General features: G+C 43.0%; 1 pseudogene; it reads left to right on the top strand.

Moving 5' to 3' along the window:
- Nucleotides 1–12211: 12211 nt before the first annotated feature.
- LOC123181674 (anthranilate O-methyltransferase 2-like) lies at nt 12212–15971 on the top strand (annotated as a pseudogene).
- Nucleotides 15972–19263: the final 3292 nt, after the last annotated feature.

The following is a 19263-nucleotide window of genomic DNA, read 5'->3' as shown; positions in this document are numbered from 1 at the left end:
TGACAAATTCTAATCTCAATCTTTGCCAAGTCAACAAACACCTTCGGAGATACCTGTAGAGCATCTTTATATCACCTAGTTACGTTGTGACATCTGATAGCACACAAGGCATTCCTCCGGTATCCGGGAGTTGCATAATCTCATGGTCGAAGGAATATGTATTTGACATGAATAAAGCAATAGCAATAAAACCGAACGATCATTATGCTAAGCTAATGGATGGGTGTTGTCCATCACAGCATTCTCCTAATGATATGATCCCGTTATCAAATGACAACTCATGTCCATGGTCAGGAAACCTTAACCATCTTTGATCAACGAGGTATTCTAGTAGAGGCTCCCTAGGGACACAGTATTTGTTTATGTATTCACACATGTATTAAGGTTTCCGATCAATAAAATTCTAGCATGAATAATAAACCTTTATCATGAAAAAGGAAATATAAAATAACAACTTTATTATTGCCTCTAGGGCATATTTCCTTCAAGAAATACAAATTTGGTCCAAGCATGAAGCCTCTTCCAAAGTTACTATATGAGAGGACTGAAGAGGAAAATGCGGACATCAGTGCTGCTGAAGTGAAGGCCCATTTTGAACGGAAACCTCCACCTCCGAAGGAAATGGCAGATCCGGTGAAAGTGAAGCACACTATGGATGCCCTTAAGAGACCACCACCGCCTCCGCCACAATCCAACTATGACCGTTGTATTGCAAAGACATATGATGAAGCGCGGCGGTCGGGAAGTACTTCCAGTGATGCAAGATTAGCAAAACGAAAAAGTGGGAAAACAATTCCCCAGCTCGGCGAACAGGCGAAGCAATCGTGCCCCCACTCAAGGTATCTAGCGATACTGTCGCTAATCATCCGGGGCTACTGCCCGGTACCAATCTTGGTTATTACATGAGCGATGATGTAGAGTTTGAAACGTTAGAGGTAGTAGAGATCTTCAGATATGAGCACGGCAAGCCTCTCGTCAAACCTTATAGTCCCGATTGGTGTTACAAACCGGGATTAAAGGTCCTCCTGCCTGGGCGCCCCAGAACGGCCACGTGGACCTCCTTTTGTCCCAGTTCGTAAGCCAACCGGGACTAAATTTTTGGGCATTAGTCCCATCTGTTTTGTCCCGGTTCCAGAATGGGGACTAAAGGCCCTCTGGAACCGATTTCGGCTACCGTAGGCCGTTTTGCACATTTTTAGAATCCTTAGATTCTGAAAGGAAAAAAGTTGTCCTCAATCTTTTTAATTTTTTTTGTCAAACTATGGTCAAACTACTTATTGAATAAATTTTAGTGTTACTAATTTTTTTTTAGAATAATAGTTTCAAGCTTAAACGGTGAAACGTGTGACTTCATGCTCAAGTTCAACTCCTATAATCAAATAACAACAGTTGCTGCAACTGGACATACATTGTATATAGTGATTCAGGGATTCACCATTTTATACCTTAGCTAGTACCAGATCATCAAATTATAACCATTCTATCAATGAATCTAGATCAGGCACTTGTGCTTAGCCAAACATAGAAAGCTCATTAGTTCTCATCCGGTTCACATCACCAAGAAGCAATTGATTAAAGCATATGAGAAATAATTTTAAAATTAAAGATGTCATATTTGGATTCCTCACAATTTTCTGATAATAATGGATATATTATTTGTCGAGTTTTGATTTACAGATTTAAAGATATTAATTATGCCATATTAAATGAGTAAATGGTAAAAAATGAATAAAATAATAGTATGACTTTTATTTTCATTGAAATTCAATATTATTATTATTTATTTTATATTAACAATTGTTTGGAACTCAAATAATTAAATCATGTGAAATCTAGACCTAAGGGTTAATAGGATTGACAGCTTAGGCTGGAGTAGAACTCAGTCAGGAAAACAACAAGTGCAGACATGTAAACTAGGGGGATTAGAACTTGGAAGTTAAGCGTGCTTAGGCTGGAGTAGTGAGAGGATGAGTGACCGGCCGGGAATCTAGACGATTTGAAATGAGTGCTGCACACTTGAGCAGTGATGAGGGGTGATTAGAGATTAAATTGTCAATAATTCAGAAATTTTAAAATAAAAAAATCAAATTTTTAAAAGAATTCCTTAGCATTTAGTCACTAACAACCGGGATTAAAGGTCCTCCGGCCCCGCTCCAGACAGCGACCACGTGGAGCTCCTTTAGTCCCAGTTCGTAAGCCAACCAGAACTAAAAGTAATGGTCGCTAGTCCCGATAGTTTTGTCCCGATTGCAGAAGCGGGACTAAAAGCCCTCTAAAACCGGGACTAAAGGCTCGTTTTCTACTAATGGACAAGCCCGTATTTCCTCCGCTCTTCCCTCTCCATTGGAAAAAGGGCGGACATGTGATGAATATTTTTTTTGAACGGTACATGTGATGAGTATGGTTGGATTGCCAGCACCGGCTTGGTTTTCCGCGGACACATTCACAAATATCTGATGATGTCTGGTTTGGTTAAACGCATTGGAGTTGCCCTTAGACCATTGTGCCAACGGAGGCAGCATTAGGCCCGTGAACTACTGTTGGAAATTTAGAATTTGTGGTCTACCCCCTATTTTTCTGCGCTTATCCGTGGTGCCGCTCACAAATCGCATCTTTTAGGCTAGGGGGTAGGTACCTTCTTATACTGTCTTTTCAAAGAGTCCGCCCCTTATACAGATAAGATTCCTAGTCATTACAACTAGTTTTAGGGATAGAGTCCAGATCAAATTACCAACCACGATCATATTTGTCTGTTAACGGATTCTATATGTTATGTCCCCGGAGCACACGCTTGTAAGCAACGGGCCATAATAGATTGTAAATTCCTCTAATTACGTAGATCAACATTAGGGCTGTAATCTAACTATACGATCTAGCTCCTCCCAATCATCAGTGTATCCGGGCAATCTTTCCAATATAAATAGTATATTGTATTACACTGATAATTGACCAGCTTTCTTAAGCATATATTACTTAAATACATTCCAACAAGTAACAATTCCATGGTAAACATGTAAAGCAATTCCATGTAGAAATACATGTATAATTCCATAATGAGGTATTCCGAATATTGACAATTCCATGTAATTTGAATATAGTTGCAGGACACATAATTCCAACATCTACCACTTGTCCAAAACGATCATTTAAATATTTGTAACCCCCTAGCCTCAAAGATGCGATTTGTGAGCGGCACCACGGATAAGCGCAGAGGAATAGGGGGTAGACCACAAACCCTAAATTTCCAACAACTACGACAACAACAATGTACAACTTAAGTCTGCCCCATCATAGAATTTCATCGTCCGCCGATCACGATACTACCACTACTTTTTAAACAACTCCTAATTATTGATTTTTATTCGGTGGCTTTGTATAGTCTCCTTTTTACCCATTTCTTGCTGCTATGATGATAATACATATGAGTCGATAATATCATGTTCAGGCGCATGCCACACATACGCTTTAGGGTACGCCCGTGCGAAAGGAACATATCCTATCACTTAGTGCGTGCGTAAAGGACTGAGGCCAGAGCAACATACGCGCATGTATGTCAGGCGTGAGATCACTAATTGCCGATATGTACGTTGTCGCTCTAATTGACATCGCATGCACATGTAAATTAATTTTGACTAAGTACATATGGTGGCGTTTAATTGATCGTTCGTACATATAGAGTAATACGTGCTGATGGTGACGCAGACCTACCTATGTACCTGCGCCCGCGAAACAACATATTTGAGCTAAGGAATGACCACACAAAGGTGACGCTGAGCATGACGACACCAACATAGCCATAGCAGCTCCGAGCTGTCAAAAGATAGACACAGAACCAGCCGGCAAGCCTGGTAAGCTATGATAAAAAACAAACAAGCAACAGTTCATAATCTATCTTTTTATTCTATTATATATATTAAAAGAAAAAAATGGAGGAAAAATAGAACCACCACATTAGTCTTGTTATGTACAACACCTGGTCAAACATGTCACATACATATTGTTAAGGAGTCACGTATGCAGGCAATAAGACGTGCAAAGCAGTTCCCAAAATAAAAAAATAAGGGTGTGTATCACGTGGTCATGTGGAAAGCAAGGACTGCTATTCTTTTTAACCAAAGAACGATCTCTCAACATCAAAAAACGATATAAGGCCTGGGCGTCCGTAATTAAAACTGCTTGGCAAGACAATCCAGCATCAGCATGCATATTTTTGCGATGACCTATACTAGCACATGAGAATATGACCATACTAACTGCCACACCATGTGAGATGATGACAAACCCTAGCGGATTCCAACACGGATCAACAAATCGCTCCTAAATGTCCAGACTGGATGGTCGACATCCGAGATTCTTAAAACTAGAACCAAAGGAGTGGGAGGCTTGGGGGACTTCAGACATGCCAACCCAACCTTGGATCCCAACACAAATCCAATTTTACGGCCTCCACCCCTTTCTCTCCATTGGATAATAGTCGAATATGGTTGGATGGCAGGTGCCGCTTGGCTGCCCTCAGATACATCCATCGAGATTTGATGATGTCCGTTTCAGTGAAACCCGTTGGAGTGGCCCATAGAACATTGTGCCCATCGAGACGGCATTAGACCTGTGAACAACGGCAACAACAGTGTATAGCTTTTATCTACCCTATCTTAAAAGAATTTCATCCTTGGCCACTGACGAGATATCATGCGCGTGCTGCACGTACGGTTTAGGGTACGCGTGTTGAAAAGAACACATCTGATGCTTAGGCGCGTGCGTGCGTAAGGGACTGGTACCAGAGCAACGTACGTGCACGTATGTTAGGCATTAGATCACTCAGTGTGACTGTCTATCTATTAATTAATTGCAGGTATGTGCGTATCAGCCGCTGTAATTGACATGGCATGCATGTTAATTACTCTATCCGTCTCATAATATAAGAGCATTTTTTATACTATACTAATGTCAGAAACGTTCTTTATATTATGAGACAGAGAAAGTATTTTTCAGTAACTACATACGACGGGGTTTGGTCATCGATGGTACATATAAATTAGCACGTGCTGATGATGGCGCATAGCTACCTATAGGGTCGCCCTATTCATCACTCAGGGTGAAAAATAATTATTCTTCACTCCCTCTATTCTAACATCACTGCAACATATTTTTAGGTCCTGTATTTTTTTGTTCTTATATAGGAAGTCAAATGAGAACATAGAAAATATATATCGGCTGTTAAAAAAGTTTGATGTTATGTAAAATTATGAACGTAAAAGCATAGTTTACAATATACATAAAAATATAAATTTTGTGGTCTTATGACTAATATTCCGAATTTTTATGCAAAATTTTATGTAGTGAATCAATATTAACATAATTGTTTGTATACCAAACACAATTCTTTAGTGAAATGATCATAACAAATACTTCCGGTGCAAAACAATTTAGTCTACACCCGAGGTTCTGAATAGTATTTCTATCTATTTTTATATTTGAGTGCCCTTCTAACACACAAATTATATATTTATTACGTGTCAAACCAATTGTTCGACACGTCAGCTAGACTATCATGTCGATTGATAATTTGAATCCCGGTCCTCAGCTAGCCAAGCAGTAACCACACGAAAGGTGACGCTGACAATGACCAAAACAAGATAGTTATAGCAGCTATGAGAGGTCAAAAGATAGACACATGCATAGCCGAGTGTTCCGAACTCAAATCCTAACGATTAATATCAGATCTTTCTCCTTGTTTTTAGTTTGTGGAACATATATCATCCGCCTTTTGTATCTTTCTTTCATCTCATCTCGTTGGTTCAATCTTTTGTTTTGTGGACCGCACTGGACCGAAATGCTAGAACATAGGCAAGTATGCCTTTGTAGGAATGACAGTAAGATTTCATGATTTTTTTACGAATTCATGATTCAATGCCATGATCTTGCATGATGTCATAATGAATAAGTAAAAGTAATATATTAAGGCATTATGTAAGATGAAGCATCCAGTTTCATTATGAACTATCTACCACCCTTTCTTCTCTCACCATAGACGACCACTAGCATCTCCTCTAAATGAATGTGAGTAAATCGGTGAGAAGTGTTAGGGAATAGTATTGAAATATTAAAATTGCCATCTTTATGTACGAGTGGACAAACTGCATGTATAACCATATCTATGTCTATACCAGTACAAAAATATCCTAAAAGGCAGATCCAAATCATGTCATCCATTAAACCATGTAGATCTAATGATCTACATCATACCAATGGTGAGCACCTCAACACATTTAGCACAAAATAGAAAAAGAAACTGCTCCACAAAATTAATGCAAAAAAACTGATTTCTTTTTTGATAAAAAAACATCTGTCCAAAAAAATGGGGAAACAATTCAAATGTTTACTAACAGGCAAAGTTTCGTGATAATTATTTTTGTCCAGGTATGAAAAAAAACAATGTTCATGGTGTGTACTTCAAACGTTTAGTTAGTTAATACGGGCATTTGTACCTACACGTTTACTAGTCGACAAAAAGGTAGCCTAGGCCCCAGAAATGCACGGGGCCACGTGAGTGCGGGGGCAGTCATCTGCCAAGTCTTGCCGCCCGCTCATTTTGACTTGCGATTCACATAGTAGTGCAATCCCGCATGCGGGCACACAAAAAAAATCCCTTAAAAAGTTTTAGCTTCAACGATTAAACTTACGGTTTTTGCATCTAAAACTGCTAAGTTTCAACCAGTTTTTGAGATATAATTGCAAGCAATTTTTTCTGTGGGTTGTCGACACAAAATAATTGATTTTTATTGATCTCTCGTACTAAATGTCAACATTGAAATAGAACATATTTTTAGTCATCAAATATATTTAAAAAATAGATCTTATTTGAAAGTACTGGTCACGAGAAACATGAATATGAAAACATAACTTAATTTGAAATTATGGTTTAAAAGATATAGAACTTTAAAAATCGAAAGCCAAAATAAAAAGCAGGCACTAGGGAAATGCGTGCCTCTGCACTTGCGTGCCACAAATACTCGTCCATCTAGGCCCCCGTAGTAAGTACCGAATATAGGTACTTACTTCGTGAAGATAAGAATGGACACGCTGCCCAAGGACCCTATTGATCTTAATTGGTTGATTAACCTAGTTAAGTTGTTGACAAATTAATAGGACTTAAGAACCCAATACGTAGTTGGATGATTATGAGGGTAGTGGTATCTTCAGTCTATCAAGGTTTAAGACACATAAATATGACACTGATGCTCACACTTTTTAATATATATTCTAGGCTTTCTGGTGATGTGCGTTTAATGAGAGAATTCATTCCGGTCGACTATGAAGACGTCTGATCGGCGTTTCTTTTTGGTTTTCCAATCTAAGATCGGTTTACGTCGTCCGTCGCCGCTGTCGCCGCCGCGCGGGTCTACTTCGACCCTGGCGCGACCAGCCGGCCTCTCCTCCGACCCAAAGGCCACGTTCGTCGAGGCGGCCCATCAAGGCCCACCGCCGCCCGCGTGTCGACCCGGCCGTCGCGCTGCGCCAGCCGTCACTGCCCTACTCCAACCTGGCCTCGTGCATCGCCCCAACCCGGCGGCATCACACAATGTGGCGGCCCATCATAGCCGCCCTGCGTGCACCGGCCGACCCGTCGATCTACGTCGGCCTCATCCCTGGCGGCGTCAGGCTCGTCGGCTGCCTCGAGCTCAAGCGCGGCAGCTTCGTTGGTCGATCGAGCCTCGCTGCCCGGGCGCCGCAACTTCTTTGGTAGCCCGGGTGCCGGTGTTGACGCTACTTGTTCGCACGTCGTCCCACGCCGTCCGTCGTCGCCGGCTTCATCTTGTTCTCCGCCGCTCTTCTTCGGCCGCCGCCGCTACCCCGGTAGCCGTCGCCACCAGTCCAGCCCCTTCGTCTTCGTCCAGCACCAGCCCGTCCAGCAGCGTCGCCGTCATCTACCCCCGACCACTTCGTCTACTCCCACCATCGATGCCGACATCGGCCTCGCGCCGATTGGTGCCACAACCGTCGCCGAGTCTTCTTCTCTGCTGGCCCTCCGACTCCTCGACATGGCCTACAGCTCTTGTAGGTCTCTCATTTACGCATGCATGGTGCTGGCAACAACGATGTGTGCCTTTGTCCATGATGTGTCCCCAGGAAATCCCGGTAGGGTGCTTCATAAACTTCTTCTTTGTCTGTCTTTGCATGCCCATTTCTGGCATCACCGATGCGTGCCTTCGTCTATGATGTGTCCCCGTGTTTGGCAAACCTAGCGCGAAGCCTCGTCAACACCGTCCTCTACCCGGCGCACACTACTTTGACACCACTACGCCCATGACAAACTCGGCGCTTCCTTGCACCCACAGCTCCACGGCGACATCCTCGACACCGGCTCCCCGACTCGACATCGACCACGAAGTTCTTCGCACTGCTACCTCGACCACGACTACACCACCCTACGCTCTTGGCTAAATCGATAAACGACACAAAGGGCTACCGCCCTGCCTGAGCAAACTCGTCAGTTTCCACTGCAGCCACAACTTCCGCGATGCATCGACCGTTATGATTGTTACATGGGGTTGTCCGTCAGCTTGCTTTCGGATTCTTCTCCAGTCTCACCATCTGCTTCGCTATCGTTGTGACTACGGAGAGGGATGTCAAATATATGATTATTACGAAGTATAGTATATACTAGGATTTGGTCCTACCTTATTTTGTACTTTAAATTGGTCATTGTACTCCTACATATATACCCATGAGGCTCAAGCAATAGAAAATCAACAACAATTTCACCAATTTCCTCTCTCTCCCTTCAAAGAACGTGCAGTACGCATGCACGGGACGCAGCAAGGCCAGCAAAGCAGCAGGCGTGAAGAGCATTCTGGCATGAAGAATCAATTCGTCTGAGTGACTTGATTTGACGGAGGGAGCCGTACGTTTATGTGCTGAGGTACTCGCCGTGACGTCCATGCAGTGGTCAGCCAAGAGTTTGTATGCAGCAGATTCCTTTCAGAAAAACAGAAGTCCAAAAATTTTGTCCCCGTCTTCATCGTCCATTGCTTGTATGATCCTAGATATACCTATATATATGTGCCCCCTCTATAAAAGGGGCCGACTCCTCCCGTCTGCGTGAGTACTTAAATCATGTTCAGGCGCATGCCACACATACGTTTTAGGGCAAGTGTGGGGCAGTCATCTGCCAAGTCCTTCCGCCCGCTCGTTTTGACTCGCGATTCGCATAGTACTTCAATCCCACACAAGGGCAAACTAAAAAAGAAAATCTCTCAAAAATTTAGCTTGAATGATTAACTTTACTGTTTTTGCATCTAAAACTGCCAAGTTTTCACCAGTTTTATAGATATAACTGCAAGCAATTTTTTTTGTCGGTCGTCAACACAAAATAATTGATTTTTATTGATCGCTTGTACTAAGTCTCGACGTTGAAACTGAACATATTTTTCTAAGGTCATCAAATATATTAAAAAAATGGATCTTATTTCAAAGCACTGGTCAAGAGAAACATGAATATGAAAACATAACTTAATTTAGAATTATCGTTTAAAAGATATAGAACTTTAAAATCGGAAGTCAAATTAAAAATTAAAGCAGGCACCAGGGACATGCGTACCTCTACACTTGTGAGCCACAAATCCTCGTCCACCTAGCCCCCTATCAAACACACAATCGTACCAAGGTAAGTACTTTGTGAAGATAAGGATGGACAAGCTAAGCACCCAATCGTACCAAGGTAGGTACTTCGTGAAGATAAGGATGGACATGCAACCTAAGGATCCTATTCAGCTTAATTGGGTGATTACACTAATAGAACTCGAGAACCAAATATGTAGTTGGATGGTTATGGGGCCGGGCAGTTGTATCCTCAGCCTATCAGGGTTCAGGACATGGACTTGACACTGGTGCTCACATTTTTCTGGATATATTCGAAGCTTTTTGGCGATGTGCGTTTAGTGGAAGAAGATGTTCCCATCGACTACGAAGACGTCTATAACGATTTTGTCAATCCCAAAATGATGTGCCGGCTCGATCAAAATAATGGTAGGGGGAGAAGAAAGAGAGGAGAGTCACGAAAATAGGGTAAACGCAAACCAGAGCTACAAACGGAAGCCGAAGCAACATCTTCTTCCTTTTTCCATACAGAGAAAGTGTCTGGGAGGTGATCATAGGAATAGGATTTGTGTGTGTATGTTCATCTGGGTGAGTGTGTGTATGTATGAGTGTCTATGTATGTACTGTGTTAAAGAAAAGAACTAATAGAACTTGTAAGGGTTTGGTGCATGCTCAAGGACTTTATGGCTTAGTCAGTAGGAAGACCAACTTAGAGCCTCTACAACCACAATTGCTTGATTCAGTTACTCATACGTCCGCGGATGTTCCTGGTCAGTGTCATGGCACGTCTATTTTGGATCCTCATTTTTCTTGCGAAACAACCACACTTCTCATATTATCCTCATATTGTCCGGTCACGTGCATATGATTGGTGAAGAGGAAGACAATGAAGAGAAAGAAAGAATAAAGAAAGAGAAAAAGAAGTCCGTGGTTCGCCAAATCCTACGTAGCACCTTGCCTGGGCACGCCCGGAGATCCCTACATATCCTCCATGTATATGGCTTGGATATGGGGATTTGTGGACTGCTCGAACATGTCCGGACAAAATGAAGATTACAGTTGGATGGTTTTTAAACTTCTTTCTTCTGTCTGAACAGTGACTGGGCTGTCCGATGGGACGTTGTAGGGCTCCGGTTGCACACGTGAAGTACCCATGGGTATATCTACTTGCACACTCTGAAAAATACACGTGCAGCACGCATGCAGGGGACGCAGCAAGGCCAGCAAAGCAGCGGGCGTGAAGAGAGAAAATTGCACAAACCACCTATTTCTGGTGTTAGTGTTGCACAAAACATCTATTTTACAGGTTTGTTGCACAAAACATCGCATATTGGGGCAATTCGTTGCAGTTAGCTCTAATCCATGATTTGTGTGTGTTAACATGATTGCTAACAAGTGGGTCTAGTGTGTAAGTGCACCGGTGGCAAAAAACCAGTCACATCAATAGCCAACTAGAACTATCAATATCTCACAATCCTTTGCTCGAATTGAGCTGAATTTTCCTTAAAATATTAGTGAGTGCATGTATGATTTATTGGGAGTTATTTTTGCATTTAAAAATATTAATTTGAGAAAAATATTGAACGAGCCAACTAACGTTGCAAATATCTCACAAACTATTGGTCCAAATGAGCTGTGTTTTTTTCAGAATAGTATTGGATACAGGTGTGATTTACTGAAATTGTTTCGCGTTTCTTTTGAAAATTTTAAATTTTGAGTAAAGAAATATACGAGCCAATATAAACTACCAATATCTCATTATAATGTGATCCAAATCAGCTGAAACTTTCTAGATTCATCAGTAGTTACATCTAACTAGTACCACACCACAAACTTTTGAATGACAAAACATAAGATTGCTAGACAAATCTGAGAAGATTCATAAATAGCCACAATATTCATAAAATAAGATCAGTAGCACCAAAACATGGATGATATTGTTGCCATTGGGCTTTAGCATCCAAGTAGTCGCCATATGGCCATTACAGACATCATCAAGTCTCACACACCAAAATATTACCGCCATGGGGTTTTATTATCCAAATACATCCCAAGTTGCAGTATAGGCATCACGTACTAATATACGGTATTCAGTCTTGTCGAGGCTGGACTTGAAGTGAAGTAGGAATACGCTCTGTTGCTTTCTTATCCTCGCCGCCATTTTTCTGACACCAGTGTACTTACAAACTAGACCCAATTGTCAGAAATCATGTCGACACATCCAAATGGTGGATTAGACCTAGCTGTGAATTACCCCAATATATGGTGTTTTGTGCAACAAACCTATATATAAAATAGGTGTTATGTGCAACACTAGCACCAAAAGTAGGTGGTTTGTGCAATTTCCTCGCGTGAAGAGTATTCTGCTATGAAGAATCAATCCGATTGAGTGCACGTGACCTGATTTTAGGGAGGGAGCCGTACGTTTATGTGATGAGCTACTCGCCGTGACATCCATGCAGTGGTCAGCCAAGAATTTGTATGCAGCAGATTGCTTTCAGAAAAGCAAAAGTCCAAAACTTTTGTCCTCGTCTTCATCTATTGCTAGTGATCCTAGCTAGATATACCTATAAAAGGGGACGACTCCTCCCGTCTGCGTGAGTACTTAAATCATCCTCACAAGAAGTCACAACTCGCAAGTGATAGCTAGCCATGGAGGTAGAGCAATGGCTTCACATGGCCAACGGCGACGGAGAGAACAGCTACGCCACCAACTCCAGACTCCAAGTAACTACCGTCCCATGCATGCATGCTTGTTCTCCTTCAGCTGCTTTGTTCTAGGTTGAACTACCTGTACTGAATATTTCCGTTAAGAAATTAATGGAATTTGTTGTGAGCCCGGTTGGGGAAAAAAGTGCATGCATTTATTGCCTTTTGCGTCCAGAGGGTGCTCGATCGATTAATTAATTTGTTACTCCCGCCCGAGCAGGAGAAGGCCATGCTTGAGACCAGGCCGGTGCTCCAGGGCGCCGTGGTGGAGCTGTACAGGTCACTGCCGGACAAGAGCACCATGGTCGTCGCCGACCTAGGCTGCTCGTCAGGGCCGAACACGCTGCTGCTTGTGTCGGAGGTCATCGGTACAATCTCCGACCACAACCGGGAAGAAGAGCAGGAGCAGCGCCCTCCTGCCGCAGCCATGGAGTTGCAGTTCTTCCTCAACGACCTGCCGGGGAACGACTTCAACCTCGTCTTCAGGTCGCTGGGTCGGCTGCAGGAGCTCACCGCCGATAGGAGGCCGCAATACTACGTGGCCGGGATGCCGGGTTCTTTCTACACCAGGCTGTTCCCATGCCGGAGTGTCCACCTCTTCCATTCCTCCTACTCCCTCATGTGGAGGTCCAAGGTGCGTGCGTACAAACCAGTTCGATGCATTGTTTGAGCTCAAGTGAAACCCGTGTTAAAACTGCTTGAGAATCTCTTCAACAAACTCACATGATTTACTCACTCATTTCTTAGCAAGAGAAAAAAATTAATATACTTTTCCAAACAATCATGTCTTGCCACAAGGTGCAAGAAGCCAACTGCGACTAGAGAAACGAGAGGAATGTAAACTCTAGAATGTAATTACATGTTATCCCTTATTTTTTTCTCTATACTCGCTACTCCCTCCGTTCCAAAATATAGTGTGTTCTCGGTATCCGCGCTTCAACTTTGACCATAAATTTAACCAACGAGACCGATTGCGGCAGGAGCAAAAATTATATCAATGAATTCGTATTCAAAAGAAGTTTTCAATTATATAATTTTTGCTCCCGCCAAGTCGGTCTTGTTGGTTAAATTTATGGTCAAAGTTAAACCTCGGAAACGCGGGCGCGCTATATTTTTTTTTAGAAAAGGAGGGAGTACCAGAATTAGTTTCGAGAAATATGCTGACCATGACGTTATAGATGGCTATCCATTGTCCTTATATCGAAAAAGAGGGTATCCCATGTTTTGCTAGTTGCTATGTAAGATGATCTTAAGAGAATAATGAAGTGCATGCGATGGACAAACTGAAGTGTGGGTGGATTAAATGCCAAGAGCTAGCCAAAATCCAACTCATCCAGCTACAATTCCCTGGTGAAATTTAATTCAAACGATAATCCAAACTTTGAGAGAAGATAAATACTAAGGAATATTGGTTGTTGAACTTGAAAGAAAGAAGCCACTTTTAGGGATCAAGTGCATTAGCCAATGACTAATTATCCTGGTGCAAAAGTTGTCACTGGTCGCTACCGTTCATTACGGTTCATATCAGTTCAGTTACCGTGGTTTTGTTACATCGGGGGAGAAAAAGGTATTTCAAATCCTACAAAAATCAATTTTACGTATACATATGGACATATATATAGCACGTGTGTATAAAGTTTAACATATTACTGTATGTCTTTTCTGCTGTAGCTTGCACACAAGAAAACAAATGTGTCGATCAAAGATTGACTTACTATTTGTGCAAATTTGTATTTCTTCATGTCGCTTATTAACATATTTTTGAATAACATTGTGCATAGATGCAATATATATTCATGGGGTTTTGGAAATTTTAAAGAAAAATAAATTTGTACATACCAGTATATTGATTTTGTCCAACTAATCACATAACTATATCAATTCCTTTATGGCTTCCAAAGGTACCGGATGAGCTTTCAAGAGGTGCTTACCTGAATGAAGAGAGCATCTACATTGGCAAGAGTACTCCTCCAGCTGTGATAAAACTATACCAAGAAGAGTACCAAAAGGACCTGTCTTTGTTCCTGACGCTGCGATTCAATGAACTTGTACGTGGTGGGCATATGGTTCTAACATTTCTAGGCAGAAAGAGCAAAGACATGTTGTTACAGGGTGAAGCAAGCAGCATGTAGGACTTGCTCGCCCAAGCTCTTCTCTCTCTAGTGCTGAAGGTATGCTCTATAATGTGCTGACTGAATGCTAATTCGTATATATATCTCCTAGTGCTATCTTATGAATGAAGGACTTGGAAGCAGCTAATAGGCTGTCACCCGCTCGAATCTTCCCCAATGATCATTTTCCAACAGCGTTGCTAATGAGACATGAGTGGTTCGACCAAGTGAGAGACCAGAACGGCCGCATCCCTTTTCAACTCAACGTAGAGACAAATTGAACCCGGAAAAGAGAAAAGAAGGATTGTCTCGATGAATATTCTTTAAATTTTTATGATTCCATCATAGGTACCTTGAAATCATAAGCTCGACTTTCAGAAATTGGAGCTTTCAACAAATTCTAAACTTCCAAAATAGTGCGGCAAATTTCCAAGATTTCTTATGAGCCTCTACGAGACACAACTTTCATAAATTACAAGAAACTACTCTAGAAATTTCTCATAAACTTTCAGAATAGTAAAAGATCAAATGGTTTTCAAAGATTTTGGGTCGAACTATACAAATATTAAAACATCATTACCTAATAAAATTTCAAAAAATTCATGTGAACTTCTAGAGTTTACAATAACTGGAAGAAAATAAAATTATATATGCCACCTTCTACAGTCTCTGGCCCAATGATAACAATAGGCATGGTAGCTATAACGATGGTATGGTAGCTGAAGGCCACATGCGGGTTAAGAGCACGAATTGGTGACGTCTGTGAAACTTGGACACGTAGTGGAGGCAGAGGACGTGATACTCTAATGCCTAGCTAGCAGTGGCAGCGGCCAATCTCAATAACATTATATTTAGGCATGACAGCTAATGGATAAAGGCGGCAGAGGGTCCTTCCATGGAGCGCTGGAACCTATACGGTTGGAAACAATGTAAAGGGTGGTGCCCAAATGAATTGTTGGAGCCACGCATAGCACACATCGCTGAGGAGAAATAGAAGTGTGTCCAAGTCTGCATGGTCTAAAGTTATTGTGACTACGGGTATCCATCTACGAGATATCTTGCGAGGAAAACTATTTATATTTAGCATCTTAAAACATGCATATGAATTCATACAAACTTTGAAAAAAAGTACTATTTTTCTGCAACGTGTGGCAGGGCCTTGTGGAGAAGGAGAAGCTGGTCTCTTTCAACCTTCCATTTTATGCGCCATCTATGGACGAAGTGAAGGCTGTGGTTGAGGAGAACAATCTCTTCAATGTGGAACACATGAGTGTGTTTGAATCAAGCTGGGATCCACAAGACGACGACACAAACGATGATGTCGTGTTGGGCTGCAGCAGTAGTGGGTTGAATGTTGCCAGGTGCATAAGGGCGGTGGCGGAACCGCTGATTAAGAAACACTTCGGAGAGGCCATTCTTGATGATCTGTTTATGGTTTATGCCAGCATGATTTCAAAGCACCTCAAGAAAGCGAAGGCCAAGTATCCTATAATTATCATCTATTTGAAGGCCAAGCACTAAGAAATACTTCTCAAGTGTCAATTTGAATAAATGCGGGGAGTTCAGTATTTCCGGTCCATCACATATTATATGTAAAAGATGTTTTGTTAATATTTTGTACGCATGGAAAAGGATGTTTCCTTGTCAATTCCATGAATTTTATGGCAAGCAAGTACGCTAGAAACCCTGCCATTTAATATGTAAAAAAATGTTTCGATGATATTGTATAAGAATATGAATGTATGGCTTAGTTGGCTACATGGAAAAGACATTTGTCTAATTTTATGCATATTCTGTTTGTGCAAAGGCCAAGATTTGAGGATCCTCATTTGTCAACCCCTACCGAAGAGATTGTTTTTCTTTTTTCAAAATGGTTGCTGAGTCAATTAGAGAAAACCAAGCGAAAACCAGATTGCCTAGTTAATTATGAAGAACCGGACTAAAACTATCACAAACGCTGAGCTGCACACATAAGAAATCCCATGCACAAAGCTCGAAAGAGGGCCCCAACGAGAAAGCACCTGTGCGCCATCGTGATCCCTCCTCCACTAGAGGCATCATCGCCACCCCTAAACTCTGAGCAAACAACTCCGACTTTGCCGTCAGCATTGTTGACACAATCCACATCATCGCGGACGCGTGAAACTCCATGAAGATCTGGGCAAAACACAGCCACATGCTGCAAAATAGCGCAACTCCGACTCCGACGGAGAACTCTGAAGAACAAATCTAGGCACGATTGGTGCCGCGGAAGATCATCAAACGGGCCACCTACAACCCGTATCCAGAGGGCTCCGCTCCAACAGCTTCGACTCCACAACAACCAAAAAACGGAGGCAATACCACAGACACACCGAAGAAGAAACGACTACTACAACCATTGGCGCCTCACCGACATCGCTCCCACCTTCATCCTTGTCACAAAAGTATGAACTCCACAATCGCCACAAACCACCGGTCACGCTTGCTGATGTAGAGCTCCGACACAAGGCCCCCAAGTAGAAAAACGACACACCAATGTGCCACCATTGTCGGAACACAAAATGAAGGGTTTCATCTAGAGAGGACGCGACGGCCGGATCCGTGCAGGAGGGGTGCGGCAGCAAATAAGTGATGCCTCCAGGGAGGTCTACGACGGCCACGGCCGCCGCCATTGCTGGTGACGGCATAAGGTCAAGACAAGGTCTTCACCCCAGCTCCCACAACACCTTGGTCGCACATCATCCCGCACCGGTGCCAGCAAGCCTACCAACTGTCACCGCCAACAAAGTTGTCCATCTTGGAAGAGGCACCGAGACCGTCGGAGCCAACCGCACCTCGCGGAGCTAACCGGCGGTCAACCTCCAACGAGATGGTCCACCACACCACCCCTGCTGCCACCACGGAACAGGCCACATTGCAGCCAACGTAGCCACCCGCACCATGTGGAAGCCACGGCCGGCCCTCCGGCCACGCAAGCCAGCAGCTTCGCCAATGCCTGACCAAAGAGGGACCACTACCAATAATCCTATACTCACGGGCAAACAACGGGACTTTATAGAGGCCTTAGTGCAAATTAACTTCTCCGCCCCCTGAGGTTCAGGGAGGGTGGGACCCTTCCTCCCTTTAATCCAAATCAAATGATGACACGTGACAGTCCCTGAAACCTGTAATAGCAAAGTCCGATTTTTACCGTCCACTAACACAACGCTCTGTGGCGGCCTTGAGCGCCAATGACTTGACGCACGCGAAGCACTGGTGGTAGAGCTCGACCTGGGCTTGAAGCATCTCGTGATCTCCTTGGTGGTCATGGCGAGCTCGTCTTGTTCGTTGAGCGCCGCCATGGTATTCTGTTCTAGCCAGCTAGCTAGACTAATTTATACTATAGATCGAAAAAGTCTGATCAGCAGACGCTATCTAATCATTGTCTTCCCGGCGTATCAACGGTTCCGACGCTCCACCTTGTCGCCCTCACTTGTTCGCAGCCACACAAGTTTGTTTGTGGCTGTCCGAGCGTTGCAACCAAACATAGAGTGACACCCTCACATGTAGCTAGTCCGTCAGTCCATCCTGTAGCACGATAATTTTGATCCGAACACGGCCAAATTGTTCGTTTGATGTTTCTTTTGAATAAATTATGTAGTCTTGACGGAACACATATCTGTTCCCATGTTAGAAGATGTGCTAGCACTACTGGAATTTTTGTATACGCCAGGTGCGAGGCTCTTCGCCGAGAGCCAAATCACGGACACTCGGCAAAGTAACATATGCCGAGAGGGCCTCTCGGCAACTGGAACAACTTGGTAGACACAGGTTATTGCCAAGAGTAGACCTCGGCAAAAGGAGAACACTCGCCAAAGGCACAATTTGCCGAGAGCCAAGCAGCCGCCGCACGACAAAGTTTTGCCACGTGGCACATCCGGCGGCGACTGACGGCACAGTGACTTCTTTGCCGAGAATGGCTCTCGGTAAAGATTAGGCTCTCGGCAAACTTTAGTCCCACCTCGCCAAGGGATAAGCAACATGACGCATTTAAATAGTCAGATAGTCCAGATGCAGTAAGCTTTGGTCTTCATTACACCCCTATTAAGGAGATGAACCATCACTATGAATCTTCACTTGTTCCGGGCAGAGAGGATTCACAGTGATATGCCATCTTCCAATGATGGATGCCGATGCTTTTTGTTAAATCAATTACTATTATTCTTTAGTCTTTCATCCATCTCGGGCCCCCGCATTTTTCATGCATAGGCCTTCTGCAGACGAGGGAGGGGCAGGCCGTGCCACCGGGCCCCCACTTGGTGAGCTTTCCTCTCCCCAATGAATGGATGAATGCTATATGAGTGCTTGGATGCTATCATGGATTAATTTTTTGTAGTTGTTTTTATTTAGTAATTCCTATATAGTAGTTTATGTAGATGTTTTTATGTACTATTTTTCATAGTACTTTGCATGTATGCTAGATGGGTTCTATGGATGAATGCTATATGGGTGCTATGGATGATTGTATTGATTTTGGTAGTAGTTTGTCTGTATTCATTTTTATCTTGAGTGAGTGTTGATCGTATTTAACAGATAAGAGATGTTTTCAGTGGAATGCTACCGACTGTTGCCGTAGGGGGTCGCACTTCCTCTGCTCCTCCTCTCCGATCTTTGTAAATCAGGAGGATCAGAGGAAGAGCGACCATCACCAACAATCGATAAGAGTTGTTCTTGGAGGAAGAAAATCAACTTTTGCCGATGGTGGTCAATCTGGGTGAATTTGTCATGTGATATATAGTTGTCATGCACGATGGACTCACCCAGCTTGACTGTCACCAAAAGACAAAATATCCGTGAGAGAGTGTCCACCATATATACCGCC

This window comes from Triticum aestivum, chromosome 1A (assembly GCF_018294505.1).
Source record: "Triticum aestivum cultivar Chinese Spring chromosome 1A, IWGSC CS RefSeq v2.1, whole genome shotgun sequence".
NCBI lineage: Eukaryota > Viridiplantae > Streptophyta > Magnoliopsida > Poales > Poaceae > Triticum > Triticum aestivum.
This window is presented reverse-complemented; position numbering and strand designations above follow the sequence as displayed.